Source organism: Lytechinus variegatus, chromosome 16 (genome assembly GCF_018143015.1).
Source record: "Lytechinus variegatus isolate NC3 chromosome 16, Lvar_3.0, whole genome shotgun sequence".
Classification (NCBI taxonomy): domain Eukaryota; kingdom Metazoa; phylum Echinodermata; class Echinoidea; order Temnopleuroida; family Toxopneustidae; genus Lytechinus; species Lytechinus variegatus.
The window spans coordinates 23,214,021-23,226,487 of record NC_054755.1 but is presented as its reverse complement, the minus strand read 5'-3'; the positions used below and the strand labels follow the sequence as shown (position 1 = coordinate 23,226,487).

At 35.8% G+C, this 12,467-nt stretch overlaps 1 protein-coding gene across 1 annotated transcript in view; it reads right to left on the bottom strand.

Moving 5' to 3' along the window:
• Nucleotides 1-6,689, bottom strand: part of LOC121429649 — a 28,421-nt gene extending 21,732 nt beyond the window's left edge. The window contains exon 1 of the mRNA XM_041626791.1: nucleotides 6,564-6,689. The gene's annotated coding sequence lies outside the window, so the exon portion shown is untranslated. The remainder of the gene's footprint in view (nucleotides 1-6,563) is intronic.
• Between the last annotated feature and the right edge of the window lie 5,778 nt (nucleotides 6,690-12,467).

Sequence of the window (12,467 nt, the reverse complement as noted above, 5' to 3'; positions counted from 1 at the left end):
CGTAAGTTAAGAGCGACTTTAAGAACGACTGGTGATGCTTTCTTGACAAATGACATACAACCAAAATGTTCATTGGCGATGGTTTACGCATAAGAAAGGATCACCAGTCGTTCTTAAGGTCGCTCTTAACTTAAGAACAGCTTTATGAAACAGCCACCTGCTATTGAACTACACACAATAGCTCCAAGTTGCTGCTCAAAAAAAATATTCCAGAAATCAAATCAAGGGGTAAAATCCATGATTTTGACTTTCAGAGATTCTTTATGACCCTTGTTAATTATGGACTCCAAAAGATCGATGATAAAAAAATCTTGTATAAAAGGGGAAGTGATTTAGGTCAGAAATATCCCTGCCGAGATCGCACATGTTCGATCTATCGCAAAAAAATTTTGCGATGGCCTCCATGGGAGTTCCTTACGGCGAAAAATTTGATGCCCTTCCAAATATGGCACGATCCCAAATATCAGATATATCGGCCGATTGAATTGGAAATGCATGCTCATGACGCATGCGCGCTCATTTTCAGAACAAAGTCACACACAACTGAGCAAAGACGTCTGATGTTATGAGCAGAAAGAGGTCCATTTGGTAAGTTAATTATCATTATTTACTGATTTCTACATTAAAATTTTTGATATTAAAGGACCCTAATTTTGGTGTTGGCACTGGCAGTGGCAGGCAAGATAATCACTTTAGAAAAAGAAATGCAATAACAAGGTAGATCATTTCATGTCAAAGAGAGAAAAATTTCAACGGTTTATATTTCAGCGATATAAACCATGTTATAGACCACAAAATAATTGCTTAATTTTTGATAAAATGATTTTATTTCAGTTGGTCAAATGCTGATTTTAATTATTAAAGGACAAGTCCACCCCAACAAAAACTTGATTTGAATAAAAAGAAAAAATTTCAACAAGCATAACACTGAAAATTTCATCAAAATCGGATGTAAAATAAGAAATTATATAGCATTTTAAAGTTTCGCTTATTTTCAACAAAATAGTTATATGAACGAGCCAGTTACATCCAAATGAGAGAGTTGATGACATCACTCACTCACTATTTCTTTTGTATTTTATTATATGAAATATGAAATATTTTTATTTTCTCGTCATGGTCATGTGAAATAAAGTTTCATTCCTCCCTGAACAGGTGGAATTCCATTATTTTAACAATTTGTGCTTCAGGCAAGGAGGTCCTAATCGTCAAATTCGTAAAAATTGAAATATTGTATAACTCAAACAATAAAAAACAAAAGAAATAGTGAGTGACATCATGGACTCTCTCATTTGGATGTAACAGGCTTGTTCGTATAACTATTTTGTTGAAAATAAGCGAAACTTTGAAATGTCATAACTTTCTTATTTTACATCCGATTTTGATGAAATTTTGAGCATTGCGCTTGTCTGATTTTTCTCTATTGATTTCAATCAACATTTTTCTGAGGTGGATTTGACCTTTAATAATTAAAATCAGCATTTGACCAGCTGAAATAAAATCATTTTATCAAAAATTAAGCAATCATTTTGTGGTCTATAACACGTTTTATATCGCCGAAATAAAAACCGTTGAAATTTTTCTCTCTTTGACATGAACTGATCTACCTTGTTATTGCATTTCTTTTTCTAAACTGATTATCTTGCCTGCCACTGCCAGTGCCAACACCAAAATTAGGGTCAATATCATATCGACCCTAATTTTGGTCATTCTACTGTGAGAATTGCTTGCCCAATGTAGCTATATTACCCAAAATCAAGATAATAATAAATATTGGCGAATGATACATAAAACTAAAGGCAGGGCTCGAAACTAGCGGCGGTCCGACGGTCCCAGACCGGTAAAAATCGCTGTCGGGCCAGTAGATTTTCAGAAATAGGAAGATTTACTGGTCCGACATGACCATTAAAAATATCATTGTCATTTGTCGGGCCAGTAATTTTTCCAAAAATAGCAAGATTTTAAGGGTCCGACATGACCAGCAAAATAAAAACCATTGTTGAGCCAATAATTTTTCCAGAAATTGTCAAATTCACTGCAAACCATTCCCCCCCCCCCCGACAAATTCTGTCATTCACACACAGAACACACACAGAATGAATCGCACGTAAGTGTTACTAGAGTATATACAGTACAGCCACAAAACCCACGTGGTAAATTCTCTACTGGCTGCGAGAACGAAGCTTGGCTAAATCCTAGCAGAAATCTCTCATAAAACTGTCAAAATTCATGGTTCATACTCATGAAAGGCTCTTAAAATGTTCATATTTCCTAAAAATTGGAGTAACTCTGTAATTTGTTAGTAAAAGGACAAATTTTCACTTCTGTTTGGTTCAAACAGATCAGGTTTCGGTGATATCTTCTGAATACATATTAGCCCCACATGTCCATTTATGTGTGTCCAAGTTTTATGAACTAGACCAATATACTTTCAAAGTTATGATGGTAATTCAACAAATACCACTAATTCGACCAAAGTTTATTGACCCTAAATGACCTTTGACCTTGATCATGTGACCTGAAACTAGCACAGGATGTCCAAGTTTCATGAATCAGATCCAAAAACTTGAAGTTTTGATTGTAATTCAATAGATATCCCCTAATCGGCCAAAGTTCATTGACCCCAAATGACCTTTGACCTAAGTCATGTGCCGTGAAACTCATGCAGGATGTTTGGTGATACTTCATTATCTTATGTCCCAGTTTAATGACCTAGGTCCATATATTTCCGAAGTTATGATGACATTTAAGATTTTGATGTTGATTCCCCCAACATGGTCTAAGTTCATTGACCCTAAATGACCTTTGACCTTGGTCATGTGACATGAAACTCTCATAGGATGTTCAGTAATAATTGATTAACCTTATGGCCAAGTTTCATGAACTAGGTCCATATACTTTTTAAGTTATGATGTCATTTCAAAAACTTAACCTCAGGTTAAGATTTGATGTTAACGCCGCCGTCGGAAAAGCCGCGCCTGTAGTCTCACTCTGCTACGCAGGTGAGCTAGTGAGACAAAAATGAGAAAAATATCATGACAAGACGGAAGAGACTTGCCCGATGTTTACGCCACCACCTTGTTTCCTTTGGTTCATCGCCAACGTTGCAGATGCTCTGTGTAGTCCGATGCATCGTGATTTAGGTGAAACAAATGAATGGCTGCTGTGCTGCGAATTCATATCATGACTCAAAAAGGCCATCGGCAGCAGATCTACCGTATGCGTAAATGTGTCATCTACGTACCGCTTCCAAACTTTGATGAAGAAGTATATGACAGTATATAAAAAATCATCATCATTGCGTTCTAAAGACTAAGCCTACGTCAGTAAATGATTTTCTAGAAGCCGCCTGGCTAGCCCGGGCTAGACAGTTGGCAGCCGTCTGTTTCAAGGAGTTTTTTAACATTTTTTTAAAAATCTCTCCTTGTACACAGATGGCTCGCTATCGTGCAGCCACCATATTTAGGGGACTTGCAATGCAAAATCCCCCCATTGGGGCTCTTCAATTTTTGTCTTTAATGAATAAAAATATTTGAAAGTTAACGTGAACAAAATGCAAATCAATATTCCCTCTTGGCATTGCCAAAAACTGACAAAAATCAAGTTAAAAGGAACAAAAACAGTGACTTACCTCGGCTGTTGCGCAAATTCACTTCCCCGTTTTATCCGATCTAAAGTATGGTAGTGGATCGTATTACCGAACACTTTTCATGAATTCAATCATTTTAAAAATAGGGCCTATTATTCTCATAAAATTCACCATAAATACACAATTAGGCCCTACCTACAAAATATAAATATGTACAAAATTTGCCGAAATCATTTTTCCATTTGATATTAGCTTCCAATCGGACCCCTCTTCGGATGTGAAATATTTTGGTCACCTGATAAAGGTATCGTATTACCGAACGTGTGTTTTCTTTCTATGGGAAAAGTTGAGAAATCAACAAAATCACTGATGAGCTATTTTGACCTAGGCTAGGCCTATTTTATTATTTTTAGATTAAGACTTTGAAAATGTGTTTTTACCATTTTTCATCATCTTTCTATTCAAGTACGGAAAGACTTCCATATGTCCCCTCCACTAATTTAAAAAAATTACTTCCCCAAAACCCCCTTCTGTCTTTCTCTTTTTTCTTCTTTTTTTTCTTCTTACTTCCGGTGGGAACTTGGATTCGAACCTCTCGCTGCAGAACGAAGCATCTCCAGTCTGTCGCCTTACTCACTGAGCTAGCACTTTTTAGCAGGAATTGTTGAAAGCCATGGGTTTCATAACAATTATCAACCGATATTACGACTAGTCTACTCTCCAAGAGTATTGGGCATTTATTTTTCTGACTAAATAAACCGATGCCATTGGGAATTACACACACTCAAATTTTTGACGGAATAAAGCCATATTTTGGTATGTATCCGACTTTTCCTTCTTGAATCTCTTAGATATTTTTTTTTTCAATTTTAGTGGAGGGGACATATGGAAGTCTTGCCATGTTCCTTCATCCATATAATCATGGTAAGTCACTAAGTGCTTGATTTCTGTTTTAACTATTTATTCGGAGAATTATTTTGACCATACTTCACGCTTGTCAGGTGAGTACTGTATGCCAAATTACGTCGTAAGGTCCAGAGGCCGATTGCACGAAAGGGTCTTTCCAAGGACTGTCATTCATGTCGCTCATCTTTTATGATACGCTATAGCCTAAGGCTAAGCGCAGAGCTACCAAGTCTCACGCATTGTGCGTGAGACTCACGCATTCAGGGTCCGTCTCACGATCTCACGCATGGCACCCATTTTTCTCACGCATCGGGACCCGACAGAAAAAAAAGAGAAAAAGTAGCATTATTCGCCAGATTATACGACTGGTCGACCGCCTTCGCGTCTAGCCCGGCACGCGAGACGAATCAAGAGTGCAGTCAGCGCACAGCTAGTACGTAATACGCGTACGATGAATCGCGTGCGTGCATATCGCATCGCATGGTGTTTTGGAGCCTATATCTCATGCGCGCGCCTTTTCGCAACGTACGTACGAGTGAACTGGCCGCGCGCGCACAGAGGCGTCGAGTCATGAAAATCTCACGCATAACATTTTTTTTAACTTGGCATCTCAGTCTGTAAGCAGGGTGTTTCTGAAATTTATGATAAAGAATGAGATTCGTTAATGTTTTTAAATCAAATTTTATACAATTTCATGATATATTACATCATTTTATATCATGTATGGTGATACAAACAATTATCACCCGTATCAGACATCTGAGCTGGTCATTTACAAAACCGTATTGCCCTACATTTTTCTGAATATCGGGAAGGGTAGGTATATTATTGTTTGTATTTTCCTCGATCTCAATGTGCGTATTTACTTTGCATGCAGAGACGACGCAAAATATACCTTTGTATTTTCCCTGTTCTCACATCCGGGCATTTGTGGATGCGGATAAAGCCCGGGTATAAAGAGATACGCTTCATGAGGATCCGCGCGCACAATATACGTCATAATAAAGACAACGCTGGATCCGAGCGCTTGCAAGTACGTCATAATGGTAAATTGCAGAGCCTATATCAGTAGAGGCGCACGGCCAATATGGGAGACTCTCTCCAATAGGGGAGACAATCTCCCACATTGGTCCATTGGAGACTTGCTTAGCAAAAGGACAAAAGAAACAACACCAACAAAAACACAATTTTTTCCACCCAAAATTTTGTCTCGCTGAGGTCAGAAGCCCATTTGTTTTGTGTGTGGATGACAACAAAAATCCTTATCAAAACAAAAGTAGACGGTGAATTTTTAAAGTAGACGGTGAAAAGGTGTAAATTTTCATGAGGAATCTGCTTATCACATTTTTATTTGCCGCCAAGGTAATCCTTTTGCCGCAAATGTAAACAAAGAAAACTAGTCTCCAAAACTGGAGACTGTCTCTGAAATTGGATACCCAAATTCTTTACAAAAGTCTCTGATATTGGAGATAATCTCCCACATTGGAGACAGTCTCCAATATTGGCCGTGCGCCTCTACTGTATATAGACTGATATTAACATGACACAATAGAACTCTATTTTTCAAAGAAATATCCTAATTATCATGATTTTTGCTCTAGATATCTGATTTGGATGATAATAAAAATATTGACTGGCTCTTCTTTCGGGAAACATCAAATATATTGCCCTTAAAAGACCCATATTGCCCTCGTCTAAAGACTCGGGCCAATATGATTCTTTTGCTGGCAATATATTTGATGTTCCCCTCAAGGCCAGTCAATATTATATAAATATTTTGTTTATTTGAACGGACGAATGAAATATGTTTGCAGATGATTTTTTTTAAATGCGTTTCACATGGCGCATCATAAAAGATGGGCGACACGAAAGACGGACGGACCTTGCAATTGCAAAGACCCTTTCGTGCAATTGCAATCTGCCCTGGCCTGGGCGCCCGCTACGCGAGCGGGAGTTTCCTGGCCTGGGTTACCTACCGTACGTCTACGAACGAGGTCAGTCACACTCACATCACATGGCCATGGTCAAACTTAGTGGAATTAGAATATCGAAGTTGTTGTTTACTTACTTAAGAGTTCCAGACACTATTAACAGTTTGTTGAGTTAATATCCTCCAGCTCCAGACCAGACTTTGAACGACGACCGACGTTACCACTGTCACGACCGTACCCGGTACCAGGATGCAGCCAGTGCTAGTACATTACAAACTCCGACTCCGCTAGCGCTCCGCGAGCGATCCGTCGCGCGTCTCGATCTCCGAATTCTTAATCTATGGAATGCCATAAGCGTTTGCATTCCTTTTCGTTCAATTCATTTCATTTATTTCCAATAATCGCAAAACATTAAGAATACAAACAATATACAATAGAAGACATATAGCCTTCAATTTAATTCAATTCATTTATTTTTTCCATTAAAAAACAACAAAATGTGTACATTTGAAATACAAATGTACCGTATATATAAAAAAATAGATCAAATACATAGTCATATTAAATCAATGTATAAGTGACAGAATGGAACGCCTGCATGTTGGAAGCTTTTTTTAAAAAGCTTGTAGATGACAGGAGTCCAAAAGTTAACAAAATACAAATATGATAACGATAGTAATAATATTAGATGGCACATGTATTTTAATTCAGTGTCTCCCCCCCCCCCCCTGTCCCCATGGCACCTGCCCCACGTACCCCATCTCTCACTCATGTAGAATTCAAAATTAATATAGGCTAAAATTCAAATCTGTATTAGATTACTATGACAACAAATAAACTTAAAGATTTTTTTTTAATATTCAAAAAGACATTCTCCGTAATAGAAATTAGTAATGAGTTCCATGCTGTGAGCCCTGTACATTTTTTTTTTTCATATACATATCAATTTGTTTGCGCTCCTTTTTTGCAGTGCGTAGCGTGTTAAATTATTTCCCTATGGAGAATAATAGAAAATACGCCTTTTTTTGAGGGATTTGCTAAGATATTTCCCAAACGCGTCAACAAGGTGATCTATCAAAACAGAATAGAATAGAGCAGATTCTCACCTTGAACATGATGATTTTCATTTAATTTTAGTCAAATTAAGTTCTGTCACTTTTGAGGTTTTTGGAACCTTTCTTGATGATTTTGGAAATCCATTTGTACATGAGCCAATGGGCAAGTGCGGGAAACGAAACGTTTGGTGCGACTTCACATTGTTGTAAAAAAAATATATACGTCACAATAGACCCTATCAAAAAAAAGACATTTTGCAGAAAATGCTGTAGATTGCGAATACCTAAGAATGATTTTGATTGGATAAAAAAAACCTCTGTCACTTTTCACATTTGCAAAAGCTTTTGCAATAATTGGTCTCTATAGTTTGGCGAGTTCGATCAGCCGATGGCATTGTGTGTACACAGTACACACGCATAGCTAGGCAACGCAGCGCGTGAAGAATTTTGCACGTTTTCATTATGTACAGCGACGACTTGAGTGTATGTTGGATAGGACCGTACCATTTTTGACCGGGGGGTGTGCCAATGAATGCAAGTGATCAAGAAGAGTTACAAAACTGAAGGGAGTGAGAAAACAAGGAAAGTGAGAGGGAAATTTATGAAAACAAGTAATGCGAGGAAAAATGACAAGAAAAGGAGAGAAAAGAGAAGAAGTGAAAACACGCAGCTGAGTGCGCTCACGATATGTAAGTTGAACACCCCTGCACCGCAATGTAGCAGCCCGCCACTATACACGTAGACTGCCTGCACGATGCGAAGACAGCGGCGCGTATTAGTGACTGTGCGTTAAACGTCCCATTTCTATGCCTTATAAGAGGAGCGTTTTTTGTACACAACAAATTGATATGTGCTTATCAATAATCGAGTGTTATATTTTTTAATCATAGAATTAGTTTCAAACATATTGGCAAGAGGAGGCAAAACAGTTCCTTTTATATTACTTGAATACAAAAAATGGCAATAATGTCAAGTGTTCAATTTATTAATATCTAATGTGTTTAACTCTTTGAAAAGATCTTTGAGCTGAGTAATGCGAGTTTGTATAACGCTTTTGCAGTAAAAACAATGGTTTAAACTTTGAAGGGGTTGAATTTGCCCTAACGATATTACAATAGGACAAATACGAAAAAAATGAGTGAATTATAAATAGTAGATAATATATCAAATGGTAAAGTTTTGAAAGTAATCCTGTAGTTTTGCTGATTTTTTAAGAGATCATTATGAGGCTTCCATGAAAGATTCTCATCTAATAGTATACCTATAGGGATTGTATGTTAAATACTCTTTCAATACGAGTTTGATGATAATGGGTACTTTATATGACACAAATAAGAAATGAAAATCCATAATTTATTGTTCGAAATAGACATGAAATGAAATACTTCGAAAATTTGCTTTAATTGCCCAAATTATTGATCGTGGGCCCGGCAGCCGCCGTGCCTCTCAGCGCCAGGGGCCCGTTTCTCAACACCGTCATAAGTCTAACTTCTTGACTAAATCGGAGATAGTGAGCTACTTGTCCGCTAACCGTTTGACGAAGCCCTCTTTACCAAGATCGGGTACAACAACCTCACTAAATATTTATGACACCTCCGAACCTGTCACAACTTCTTTCTTAATGACGTAGTGGCATCACGTGGGTAGACTATGACATGCAAAAGTGCCTAGAAATGTGAAAATTATAATCTTACGTAATCAATCAAAAATGTTGAAATTACATCAAAAAACAAGTTGGATGATGCATTCTATGATCATGGTAATACAAAGAATCTACAAAAACCATTCATTTTGAAATAGAAAAATAATTTATTTGATAAAGATTCTACCACGTCAGGCCATCCATAAATGGACTCGTATTTGTCGTTTTCAGACCCCTATTAACATTTTGATAAATTCTATCTCTAATTTATGCATAGAATTTGTCAAATAGTAAGTTTCAGTATCTAAGATTTAAAAGAAAATTGTTAAACTATATTTTGATGATGTTTGGAATCGTAAAATACCGTATTATTATCATCATTTTACAACGAAAACCGTTATGGTTTTACTTTCGTAAACTATTAAAATTGGATATCCCGGGGTACCCATCTCAACGTCCACATGTGATTTTTTAGTCACGAGATCAATTATTCATAATTCCATTTTCTCAGCAATTGAATGCTCAAGTCTTCATGGTCTAAGTATATATGGTGCATAATATACCTGTGCTATTATTCTTAAAAGATGAAATTCCCAATTCATCACAATATTTGCAATTTTGTTATAATTTTTCTTTTTGAAAATTATGCTATTTTGTGACTAAGGCTACGTCTCGTCTGCTCTTTTTACCGATAATATCGATATCAATGTAAAGGGTATTCGATTTGGTGAAACGGAAATTAAACAAATACTCTATGCTGATGATATGACTATATTCGTAGAAGACTTGGATTCAGTATATAGATTAGAATTAATTCTTGAAAAATTTAGGAAGACATCTGGACTTAGGATGAACAAAAATAAAACGTTTATTTTGCCTCTAGGACCCTCTGTTAGCCTTACTCACCCTTTCCCTTTTGGGAGACAAGTTGATATGGTTAAAATTCTAGGTATTGTCTTTTCATTAAATCCTGACGTTGCTGAAGAAATGAATTATAAAGAAATATTAAGCAAAATTAAAAAGTTATTGAATTGGTGGAAACAAAGAGATCTAACTTTGTTTGGAAAAATTCATCTGCTTAAAACTTATGCATTTTCTAAATTGATTTATGTAAGTTCTTTAACGCCTATGCCGGAATGGGCTTTTAAAGAAATTGAAGAAATTTGTTTCGACTTTTTATGGCGAGGAAAAGATAAAATTAAAAGAAACACATTGTATCTGGGATATAAACAAGGGGGAATAAAAATGCTTAATTTCAAACTCTTTGTAATGGTACAGAGAGTGATGTGGGTCAAAAGATTGGTAAACGGTGATCAGAAAGTGAAATGGAAAAAATATTTCAAATTTCTGCTAAGACCATGAAGACCATTAGGTGGTAATTTAATATTTTACTGTAATTTTACACCTGACATGATCAATATAAAAATTCCAAAGTACTACCGGGAAATGTTAAGTATTTGGTTTGATATAACTGTGTTCATCAAAAAGGACATAAGGAATAAAAGAAATGAAATTTTTTTTCAATAACAGGTATATTAAAAATGCAGGAAAAGTGTATTTTCATGAAAATATTTTCTTAAAAAACACATACAAATTACACCATATTGTAAATGAACATGGTGATCTTAAATCAAATACTTACTTTAGATCTATGGGTTTAAATGACGACGAAATAGTAACAATTAATGAAATATTTGCACATGTTCCTGTGGAATGGAAAGACGAATTAAAAAATAATACCTTAGTTGATGGTTTGAAGATTGAATTTATTTTCTCTAAAAATGTTTTCCAGTTTGAGTCAGTTTGTTCAAAACAGCTGTATAGATCCTGTATAAGCAAAATTGCCGACACTCCTGTCAGTTTTTACAATCTCGAATCATCATATAACATGTCTGAAAAAGAAATCGAGAAAGTATTTTATCGTCCAAGATTTTGCACATTAGATAATAAGCTAAGAGAGTTTCAATATAAATTATTATACAATATTGTCTTTGTTAACCACCATTTATATAGGTTTCGATTTACATCGAGTAATGAATGTTCTTTTTGCGGTAAAGATGAAGAAACTTATAGACATATTTTTTTATGAATGTGAAATGGTTAAAGTTTTATGGAGATTGTGTAGCAATATATTAAAATTTCCGATTCTTAAAAGCTTACAGTGGAAGGATATCCATGTTGGATTAGACGAGACATCAGAAAATAGACAATTATTAAATCATATCATTTTACTTATCAAATTTTTAATATATCACGGGAGGGGGAATCATAAACTACCAACTGCCGAAGAGATTCAAGTAAAGCTTTTTAAAAGTAAAGAAGAAGAAAAGAAAATTGCTATAGAGCGAAAAACATTAACACAGCATTATAAAAAGTGGGAACAACTAAAAAACAATTAAGAAGGATGAGAGAGGGATGGTTTTGCCCGGTTTCCACACGTGCGGGGTTGGCTGGTCTGTCTGTCACTGTAGACTGTCCTCTTTTTATTACTTTGCTTGTTACTTCTTTCCTTTTTTTTCTCTCTATTTTTTTTCTCTCTTTATTTTCCTTCCTTCTGCTTTTCTTTGTTTTTGTATTTTTTTTGTACTGTCTAATTGTTTTATGTCTCTTCTGTGTGTGTCTGTGTGGGGGGGGTGCACTCGGACCCTTTTCCTTTTTTTTATTGTAAATTTCATTCAGTTTAATCAATGTTGAGTAATAAATTTTTTACATAACTATTGTATGATTTTGTGAATTTATATTGGTTATAAATGGTTAATTTTTGTTATTGAATTTATCCATTGTATATGATTATGTTAATACCATGAGTATTTGTACGATGATTTGTATTGAACTGAATGATTAATAAATACTATTACAAAACAAAAAAAAAGTTATTTAAGTTAGGAAGCCTTTCGAGAAACGGGTTTAGTAAGATTGGAACTAACTCCGTGGTTGGTGGATAAAGATATGACCTAACTTGTCAAGGTGTTGAGAAACGGGCCCCTGATCGACGAGGCTCTATCCCTTGAATCGTTGAATTCCAAAAAAGGTAGCAGGAGTTTGATCACCCTCGACCTCCCGTTTGTGAGACGGACGCGCGGCTACCATACTGAGCCAACACACCGATTGGTGTGTTGCTTATTACTTGCTTGCTTTCTATTACTCTGTATATTGTTTTGAAAAGAATACATTTTGTTTTTGCTAAATTTAGTGATAATTTGTTAACATTAAGCCACAATGATACTTTTTATTTGTTCATTAAACTGATTAAAGGTCAAGTCCACCTCAGAAAAATGTTGATATGAATCAATAGAGAAAAATCAAACAAGCACAATGCTGAAAATTTCATCACTCGGATCTTA